General features: G+C 37.2%; 1 long non-coding RNA gene across 1 annotated transcript; it reads left to right on the top strand.

The window, feature by feature from the left end:
- The first annotated feature begins 1,517 nt into the window (after nt 1-1,517).
- Nucleotides 1,518-2,380, top strand: LOC105270251 (uncharacterized). The gene is made up of 3 exons (XR_892518.1): nt 1,518-1,912; nt 2,002-2,179; nt 2,272-2,380. It is a non-coding gene; the product is annotated as an uncharacterized lncRNA (long non-coding RNA).
- Nucleotides 2,381-9,122: the final 6,742 nt, after the last annotated feature.

Here is a 9,122-nt window from a genome sequence, read left to right as displayed (position 1 = left end):
TATAGACTCCCTATCGCTATCTAATTACTGATCGCTCTCGACTCCATTTACCCGATCTGCTATCGATCACCCTACCCTAACAACCTTTCTACGCTAACGGGGACCGACCATATTAAAGAAGCCCGATCCCCTCTCCACAACCCAGCACACTGAGCGACCCAGTGCTCCCGTACGCGTTCCATCTTTACATCCGCCACTTTGGCATTTCGCGGGAAGTCCCCAGATGTCCATTCGAGCCCTTCTGGCAAAACTCTTCTTTAATAATTTCTCTTGATATAGAGCGGAACCTATTGAAATCTTTTGAAATTTATTGAACTTATTGTTTATCCTGTCGCGAGGATGGGCTAACCCCACCATTCTGTCCTATCGTCCGTCGATGTTTTCGGAACTATCTGTAGAGGTGTCTACCCCCACCTCTATCGGCTTTTTCGGCCTTTCCTAATTGTGTCCTTAACAACTAGGCGGTATGCATGGTCTTTCCTAATTGTATCCTTAACAACTAGGCGGCTCTCTGGTTTTCTATTTTACCCACTTAAAAATAGCTGGCGCCCTCCCGGTAAATACGCGGATGCTATTGAACCGGCGAAGGTAACCAATTCCCCGGACTTACGGAACACTCCGGGGAAAACATGTTACACCCTTACAATTAAGTTTAGTAGTGAATCGTAAAGTTTTGGCCTGAAGTGAAAATTGTTAAAAGTCGAGAGACAATTATTTAGTATCAAAAAACACCGTTTGTAGAATTTCCACCTTATAAATGACTGTGATCCACAAGACCGTGGCAGCAGGGTTTATCTAGAGGGGAAGACAGTAAAAAAGCGAATACTTGAGGGAGAAACTTAAGTGCCACGCTGTAACTCCATATGCGCAATGTCGTAGCGGATAAGAAATGGAATCTATTACCTAAATAAAAACTCCCGAGCGCTACAGGATATGGCATTTTCGTGTTAGAATGGTCAGGATTCAAAACATCGTGAAAACAGGCGATCACGGTCATATGAGATAAAAGTTCATTTTCTTAAGCTTCGAATGATATTACATACACATTGCGCATCAATACATGAGATATTGAAAAAACTCTCGCAGCTGAAGCTGCGAGCATAACGTGATTTAAACTTTGGCTGGTTAGATCTCACAACTCTACTCGGCCGGAACTTGAACCTTTAGCATGTGAGGCAACGAACTTACCAACTGCCCGAGAACGGATATTCTGATCAGGCTTCACATTGTTGTGTCCCAGATTATCAGATAACATCATCAAGTGACACATTAATGTTATGGAATATTGTAATTATGAATAAATTAATTGATCGAAGTAAACCATTACCCTTTAATTAGAAATTAATAAACTAAAGTAAATTGACTAGATTGGGTCCACTATGAGTCGACCATTCTACCGTCCATTACTTTATGGTGCCAGCGCATGTGTTAATAACGGAGACTTAATCAACTTCTGTTCCAGACAGCATTTGAGAGAATAGTTTTGACATTTTCAACAATTCACAGGAAACGTAATTTTCGTTTTGGGAGCATCAACCCATTCTGCGACCCCGGAATCATAGCAGTCCACTTTTCTGAGGCGAAAGAGGTGAAATCCAGCTGGTATTAGTATTTTCTTGGTTTCGAGGAAATCAAAAGAAGGAGGCAAGTGTTTACTTACATTCCGGAATTCAGGATCCAGAATATTCAGGACGCATTGAATTCTCTGGAAGAGTTGGCCCAACTGCTCAGAGGAAATTTCCGTTCAGCAGGTGTAACCCTGGAGTTAGCGGCGGAGACTTCTGAAGAATTCATAGAAGCACAAAGACTTCGATGTGGTGTTACGATGCACAGAGGATTGAATTTTAATTTCAGCAAAAGAGACCGAGCATTCAGTTTCTTGGCTGAAAGAGATTTACACCTGGCTATTGCGGTAAGTCCTATGCCATGAGAGCAAGATGCTTGTACGCTTTATTCCACCGTTGCAAGGACAAGGGGTGATGCCAGAATCGGACCTTTCAGGTATGAATAATCTTGACATGCAGGCTGTTGTCCGGGTAATGACACGGACCAGATAGTAAGGGAAATTATAAAAGGGTTGGATAATGCAAAAGAAAGGTTCCAAGAAGAAGCCGGGGAGTACGACTAAAGAATGAGTTGCATAGGCTTGGGCAGAGATACGTTGTAACTCTAGCAGAAGGTAATTGAAAATTTTTGTTGTCTAAAATAGCTAAAATTGTTATTGAGGTTTCTGAGGTTTACTTTATTTATTTCATATTCTTTTGAATTTAGGAAGGTTTTTCTTGGATTAATCAAAACCGATAATCATCTACTGATTGGGCTCCGTTGCCAAATCGCTATTTGGTACAATCGACGCCTCAGATATGACATAAATTGCGGAGTGGCTCAACCAACTCGAGAGACAAAGAAATGCATATGATCCAACAAAAAATCCAATTGAAGTCAGCAATTCGACACTCTTTCAACTGTAGCACACAAAAGAGACACTTCAATGGAATGAACAAATTTTCTAAATGCAACAAAACCATTATGAAAATTAAATTAATTTTTTACTCAAAATATAATTTATGCAAGACTTTTTCTCTGTTTCACAAATCATTGAATCTACTAGATAGCAATCTTAATAAAATTGCCGAATTCATTATGCTCAAGTTAATGTCACACAGTAATCTAGGAATCGGAATTTTTTTATCTTTGCGAGGTTCAATTATTTTTTGCATTTGTTAAAATATTTTTTGTGGTTTACTGTATCATATATGTCTGATTACTATGAAAAGTTTTACCAGCCAACTATGGGGTCTTTTACTATCAAAGTACGCAACAGTGTATCTGCCAAGTTCACGTTTTACCGACGTCGGGAGCTCCATGGCTGGGTGTGAGCCTAGTGTTCTGAAGGTTGTAAGTTTGATTCCCTGTTGAATTGAATTTTTCAACAAGAACTGATGAGCAGGAGATTGCTAATAGAGCAATGGCCTCCACCGACATATAGGATTCACAGCCACATGCATCGGGTGAGGATAAGGTGGATTAGCACCCGTAGGAAGGGTAGAGGAAGGGCCGTAATAATAAAAAAAAAGGTCACGTTTTGAAGATGCTGTCGCATATATTATACTGTTCACAACTTCCCCGTCTATTACCACTATAATTTTTTTTTTATAAAGCAACCATAACGAAAAATCGCAAATCATCCTCGGATTCTTAATAATTCGTGTTTGGCCTTTCCAATGGCATTTTTATTTCAGCTGTTATTTGCATCAATAAACATATTACCCTCTACAATGGGCGGAAAAATTCCATTTTGCTGATTTTTATGACCTTCACCCAATTTGTGAGCTTCTGATTTATAGGAGTTGGCAATTGCTACTCAACTATACTTTTATATCTATGGCGTAGTCTCCGAAAAAATAAACACTATAAACACTATAAATTTTTTTTTTGAAATTTCAATTTTTAACTATATTTTCATAAAAGAAAATACTGCCAAATCAGCGATCATTTCTAAAATGATGTTATTCTATTTTTTAGCAAAAATAAAACGATTTCGGCAGGTCAGAGACTTTCGTTTTTTTTTCAACTAAGGCGATATCAAAACGCACGAGGAACACGCGCGCTGTTGGCAACGATCCCTGACGATTTAGTCCCATCGGTCTTTCCGATATAAACTTGTTCAATTTAAATCTCTTGTTTTTTGCTACAAACGTTCTCTAAAACGTTGTACCCATTCTCTGCCTTAACAGCGTTCTCAAGTTTTACTATCTTCCTTTATTTTTGTATTTTCTATGTCATCTGTTTTTTATCCTTTCTGTGTTTAATTATCAGAACCCGCTGTCTATACTCTTCGGCTGTTTTCTTATTCAAATTCTTCCCAGAACTTGTTTGGGTTTCTTTCCTACAATTTTTTCTACAATATATGCCATCATTGAATTGATTTTACGGATTTCTACTATTTTTTTCTCTTAATATTTTCGATTGTTCTTCTAGGTGAAAAAATGAATTGTTATGCATTTCAGAATCCGATGTCACACGTACCGACTTGCATTATTGTGGTCGGTAAAAAAAACTTGGCTTACGAATTTGAATAAACAGTTTGAATAAACCTTATATATTTCTCAACAAAAAGAATAGGGGACTTAGACAGCCGGAGGTGTCGGCCGACAACAATTTTTTAACGTTGTTGTCGTATAAACGCGTCTTTCGACAGATTTTTTGAAATTTTTTGCTATAGATAGCTCTTAAAATTCCCTCCAAAATGAGCACAACAAAAAACCAATCGTCAGTTTCTGAGCTGAGATATGATTTTTTGAATTAACATGGGTTCAAATGCATTTCACCGTTTTTATTAAAAAAAAAAACCACTCGACATTTTTTGATGAAATTAACACAGAACGTAGAAATAGTGACCACCAATATACTTAAAAAAAAAGAAAGTGATCGTCAGTTTCGTAGTAGAGCAATAAATTTTCAAAGTAGCATTATTTCTCCCAGTGGGCGGAGCGCATGGGTTCGTTGCGCGCGACGCTACAACAACGCTTTTTGCTCGAGTGGCGCAAATCTATTTGGAATAGTCAATGACGAATCAAAGGGATGATTCATAAATAAAATAAATACATTGAGTGAGAAAGAGAGAGACATGAAAACAGAGACACGCTGCGCGCCGTTGCCACGAGCGGCACCATTTAGCGTTAGCTGTGTGTACATGTATCCATGCATGGTAGATTCTTGTGTGCGTGAGTCGAGTGGAACTGTACACCCGCAAAAGTTTATATTCTAACTCGTATTCTCCGCTTAGCGGAAGATCAACCCGGAGCGTAGTAAATTTTAAGCCTGACTCTCTCGCGACAACAACCTTAAGTAAGGAATTGTCCAAAAAAATTTGTTTCTTTTCATGAATTTTGACATGTTTTTCATGAGAGATTTTCAATATTCGAGAACAAGCGATATATGATTCCACCGACTGCACTCGATTTCAATGGCTTCAATTGATTTCAAATCGACTTCAATGGATTTCACCGTCGAGTCACGACATGATTTCAAGAGTCGGCAGCCCCTCGGTTACACTGAATTCCCACATTTTCATATTTGAAGTTATCGAATCAACACTACACTTCGCTCTTTCTGGGCCTGAAATTTGACATATGAATATGAGGGAATTCAGAGGAACTATTAATGACATATTTTTATACAAACAAGCTAGTATCGATTTTCCAGAATAAAGGAAAATACGATGAAAATATTCAAAATATTGAAACTGGAAAAAAATATAGAATTGATTGTTTTCCCATGATGAAAAAAATGTCTAAATTCATGGAAAAAATCAAACTTTTTCAAGAACTAAAAAAAAATGGCTGAAAGCTGAAAGCGTTTAATTTCTGCTTAAAAATTGAAAGTCATCACGTTAGAAATGATAAATAAAAACATGATTAAAAAGTGAAATTTGAAAAAAAAACTTCATTTGGTCAATTTTCCGAGAGGTTATGAATTGAACAAAAAAATTAAATAACATTTATATTTCATAAACGGTTAGAGTAAAAAATTTGAAAAAATTCGTGAATGGTATTCTTGTTACTTACTCTTATAGGCCAAACCGGTAAAAATCAGGGAAATTAAAAACTTTTGTCCATGTTTGTTTTTTCCGAAAATGCTTTCTATATATAACAAGCAGTTGGGTATTCTCAATATGTTGATAATGCGCAACATCAACCGTCGCTACTGTCACTTCAGGTGTTGTGTTGAGCGTTGAAATTTCCAAAATTAATGGAATATAGTGAAAAATTGAACAATTGAAGTTTTTGAAGAAAATTTTCCAAGTTGGTTTTTTGAATAATTTTCTAGGCGACAAAAACAAATGAAATCAGATGGAGAACCAAATTGGACGAGTTTCAATGAAAAAAAAAAGGATTTCATGGATCTACTCTCTGTGTATGGTAATTGTTTAGTCGTATATTATCCGTTACTCCCTATAAAATTCCCCAGAATCGATGTTTTTTTCCGTCAAATTTTCTCGATGTTTTATCATTATCGGAATTTTTATATGACAGAACAATACCCTGACTTCTTAGGAGTACACAATGGCCCAGAGGTTGGGGACGAGTCTGCCGCAACTCGCGTATACCGGCATGTTGGAAATTCCTCTCGGACATTATATGGTCGAATGCAGGCGGGTTGGATAAGCATCCGAGTAATGCAGATAAAGATAAAATTCAAACGATTATTCCACCGGTATATACAGACGCATCGAATATCTACTGATCGGTAGGTGATGAAAAATTCACTTTTACTGCTTCAATATTTCTCCTCCAGCCCTCCTCACCACTCGATCATCAGGAGAATGCACGGAATTTTTGCATGACAAATTGCCATTTATTTTCACTGCAACGCCCACTGTCTACACAGTTGGAATTCTCAAGCTGCTCCCAAAAGAGTTGAAATAATTATTATTTGAATCAACCCGAGACCTTCGTCCGCACGACAAAGAAAGTCTTTCGAACGTAAACTCTCACTCTCAAGGACGCTGGATTCTCCATCCGGTAAGAAGCCTCCTCATCTATAGACCCGAACGACACCGTATTGCACAATTGGTTTCTCAAATTGCCACAATGTTTTTTTCATTATCGAGAGGAGACGCCCAACGCGGTAGGGGTAAGGTTGTTCAACTGTGGCGGGAACATCGGTTAGTTTCGCATGGCGAGTGCTTCTTGTGTCCTATCATTCTGTATCGTCTCCCTTTTGTCTTTTCCTCCATCTCATAGAGATGAGACGGTCGACGATTTGTTGAGCTTCCATTCGGTTTTGTTTTCAAGTTCTTGTCATGATTAAAAGTTCTATTTATAAAAGGTGATACGGTCAAATTATGTTACTAAGAGTGAGATTTTGAATAACTTCATGCGATGAGATTGTTGAAGCGTAACGTCTCATTTGTTATGTCTCATTTGCTGTTGGCGAATAAAACTCTTCTGTTATTGGTCAATTGGCGGTAGAATCATTCATTACAATGGAATTTACTGACGTGTACGAAACCTGAGTTCGCTCTCGCATAAATAAAAGTGAGCCATCGAAATACGGTGGGTGTATTTTTCAATCATACAACGATTCGTATCCGTAACATTAGTTCTTTTGAGAGGGTCTAAACTAATTACGTTCTTCCTGCTTGATGGATCCTATCTATTCATCCCCGTTCGAAAACCTATCAAGATACGCGACTGCGTATCGGCCAAGTGGAGGTGTTAGCGGTGTGACGTCACATGCCGATGCTGTCGCGTATAATATACACGACACAACTACTCCAAAAATGTGTTTAATTTTTTTTCTCGTAATACGAGAATTTTTCGCGAAGTCGAGCCTTAGTTACATTATATAAGTTAACTGTGAGCTGTAATAAAAATATCCTCCCATAGCAACCATCATAATGTCACATTTCCTCAATTTTATTTTCTCTCAGCATTTTCTCTCAAAAATGGCAACGCATATAATGTGTGTCTTTCTCTCTTTTCCTTTTTTTGTCCAGAGACTACAGGAGACTTACTCATGCGTATGAATAAGTTTCCGAATGAAAGTATCGTAGACGCGGCGCCTGAACTATTTCGGGCTTGGAGTATTGCATGGACAACCGAATTAAATCAATAAATTATTTGGACACTGTTAATCGTTTATAGGTGACTTGCAGGTCAATGATAGATTACCGTTTATTCGATAATAATTTATTTTAACAGATTTTTTGAAGATAATTCAAATTTTTATCGGAAGAAGAACCCCAGTGTTCTGTGATTAAATAAATTAATTATTTGGGCCCTGTAAATTGGTTACAGGCGTTTTACAGGTCAATAATAGCTAAAAATTAGCGGTTAATCCATAATAAGTAGATGTTAATAATTTTTCAAGATGAGAGCTAACTTCTGATAAAAATTTTAATTATTTTACAAAAATCATTAAAAATCAATTATTATGGATCAAACGGTAAGCACGTTCTCGATGCAGCAAAGTTGACACGAATAGTTGACAATGAATTTAGTGGCGATACCGAACACGACCGGGTACTATTTCTCGAAAAAGTTCTTGGCAAAACGGATCAGCTACGAAAACCGGCTCAAACAGAATTCACTCACCTAGATCGTTGAACGACATGTAATTACATGAATACTTCCAACGAAGTTAGTTTCAAGATTACTCTCTCGACGAGTGGAAAGAGACTATTCAATTTTGTACTCATTGCAACGAGTATGTTAAGTTCACTCAAAAGACGAGAATACATTCAACTTCTGATATACTTATTGTGCAATTGAATATATTCAACGTCAATACAAAAAATATCAAGCAGAAAATCGAGAATTGGAAAATGAAGGCGGTGCCAAGAACTTCCGTTTCTGTTGTTAGTAATCAATATTCTGTCAACAGTGCTATACTTCATTGTGCTATGAAGTGTGATCACTATACCTGCTTATTGAGAGACAATCAAAATATTTGGGTTAACATAGACGATACAGTTATTTCAAAAAGTCGATGGCCACGAAATGCAAAAGATGTATATATATTATTTTTGGAGAGAAAAAAATGAAGATCGGAAAATATGAGAACAATGTGAAAGGTCATTCTTCCTTTGTGACTAAGACACCCTCGAGAAAAATCAGCCTCAGGCCCTTTTCCTTGGGTCGACACGTGAGTAATTTTGAAGGAAACCAATCTGAGCAGTTATGGGACGCCTCAAAATGTTGATTACCAAATTCAATCTTTTGAAGGCTATTATCGTTCATTGTACTATAACGTATTCCCATGCAAATTATGGAAAGATGTAAAATTGAGGAAAAAAATCTATTGATTGATAATTGATAGATAATTCATCTTGTTCATTACATTACTGCGAAAACAATTGATATGCTTGCAAAAAGACGTGAAATCCTATGAAAAAATCACAAAAAAAGTTTTGTGAAAAAATTTTGCCAAGTGGAGGTTTTATTGTATCCCTGGCAATCGCAAGGCCCCATAGTAGCCCCGTGGTTACGGGGCAGTTACGGGGCAGACATGGGGCAGCTATTTATGGGTTTAAAAGGCATAAAAGTTATTAAAAAACAATGTAAGCGTGTATAAATTAATTAAAAGGTGATATTTGCAATGTTAATTTCATGAAA

Source organism: Fopius arisanus, unplaced genomic scaffold (assembly GCF_000806365.1).
Source record: "Fopius arisanus strain USDA-PBARC FA_bdor unplaced genomic scaffold, ASM80636v1 scaffold00082, whole genome shotgun sequence".
NCBI classification, from domain to species: domain Eukaryota; kingdom Metazoa; phylum Arthropoda; class Insecta; order Hymenoptera; family Braconidae; genus Fopius; species Fopius arisanus.
Note: the sequence above shows the minus strand (reverse complement) of the source record. Positions and strands in the feature narration are given on the sequence as shown.